Genomic DNA, 1,925 nt, shown 5'->3' on the forward strand with positions numbered 1-1,925 from the left:
CCTGGGTGAGGGGCTGATGGCTGTTTGCAGCTGGTCACACCCCCTTCAGGGTGGGGGTCCCCACTGGGGTGCCTGGCCAGTCTGGGTGAGGGGCTGAGGGCCGTTTTTAGGCTGACGGGTGACTGAAGCTCCTCCCAACCTCTCCTTTTTTCCATTTTTTTAATTCTGGGATTTATTTACCTTCTATGGCTGTCACTGGAGCTGAGAGCCAGCTTTAGCTCAGACCCCAGCTGCTGAAAGCAGGTTTCTGGGCTTTGTTTACCTTCTGTATTTGAAACTTTGTGGCGACTCCAGCTCTGAGATCCCGGCTGACTGAAAGCAGGTTTCTGGGGTTTTTTTAGCTTCTATATTTGCAACATAGTTTCTTAGAGAGCAGCTCAGAGCCCTGCAGCGGCAGGCGGGGAACCTTGGCTTCCTCCATCACTGGAGCAAGCAAGCCTCCTGTTCGCTTCAGTGTCTGGCTGCCGGCCGCCATCTTGGTTGGCAGTTAATTTGCATAAGGATATGCTGATTAGCCAATGGGAAAGGTGTCGGGGTTAGTGTCAATTTGCATGTTTCTCTTTTATTAGATAGGATATATATATTACATTGTATTTAAATAATTGTATTCATTTACTTATATAATATCTATACATATTTATTGCGCTAGTGGCAGACTATATGCTGGGTAGTGGCTGAGCACAAAGAATAGGACAATAGCAGCTAGTTCTCTCAGAGCTTACAGTGGTCCTAGAAATATAAATGAACATTCACAAGTGCGATGAACTTAGCAGAAGTAGGGGGCACTAAAGGATGTAAGACAGCAGGATCTTTTCTAATCAGGAAAGACTCCTTTAAAAAACTTTATACAGCAACCTAAAGGATGAGAGTGTCCCGGGGAAGAAAAGGGAAGAATGGGCCCTGGCTAAGTAGCTCAGTTGGTTAGAGAGTTTTCCCAATATGCCAAGGTTGTGGGTTTAATTCCTCAGTCAGGGCACATACAAGAATCAACCAATGAATGCACAAGCAAGTAAAACAATAAGTTAATATTTTTTTCTATCTCCCTTTCTCTCTAAAATCAATAAAAAGAAAAGGAAAGAACACTCCAGACAGATGGAATAACATGTTAGAATGTCTGCAGATGTGAGAGAACAAGGATTTGAAAAAGGTCTGTATAGCTGGAAAAGAGAGAATGAACAAGAAGTATACAGAGGTGGATGTCTGGTCAGACTCTGTTCAAGGCATTTTGAGGTATCTTAAGGTTTGGACCCTAAAAAGCATCTGAAAAGTTTTATTTAGGAATGTGCCCTAATCATATTTACATTTAAGAGTGTCAATCTGGATTTATAATGATAATGAAAATAAAATAACTTTTATTGCATGCTTACTATAGGCCCAGCCATAAATTCTGTACATAAATTGTTCTACTTAATTCTCGAAACTGTGTTCATTTCTTAGGGCTACTACAACAAATTGCCACAAACTGAGTGGCTTAGAATGACAGAAGTTTATTCTTTCACTAGAGGCCCAGTGCATGAAATTCATGCACGGGTGGGAGGGGGTCCCCTCAGCCCAGCCTGCACTCTCTCCAATCTGGGATCCCTCTCACAATCCTGGACTGCTGGCTCCTAATCATTCACCTACCTGCCAGCCTGATCACCCCTAAATGCCCGCCCTGCTGGCCTGATCACCCCTCACTGCCTCTGCGTGCCAGCCTGATCACCCCTAACTTCCCCCCCTGCCAGCCTGGTTGCCCCTAACTGCCTCCCCCTGCCAGCCTGGTTGCTCCCAACTGCCCCCCCCACCGGCCTAGTTGCCCCTCACTGCCCCCTCTGCCAGCCTATTGCCCCCAACTACCCTCCTGCCGGCCTGGTTGCCCCCAACTGCTACCCCCCACTAGCCTAGTCACCCCTCACTGCCCTCCTGCCAGCCTAATTGCCCCTAAA

The sequence above is a fragment of the Myotis brandtii genome, unplaced genomic scaffold, assembly GCF_000412655.1.
Source record: "Myotis brandtii unplaced genomic scaffold, ASM41265v1 scaffold652, whole genome shotgun sequence".
Lineage (NCBI taxonomy): Eukaryota > Metazoa > Chordata > Mammalia > Chiroptera > Vespertilionidae > Myotis > Myotis brandtii.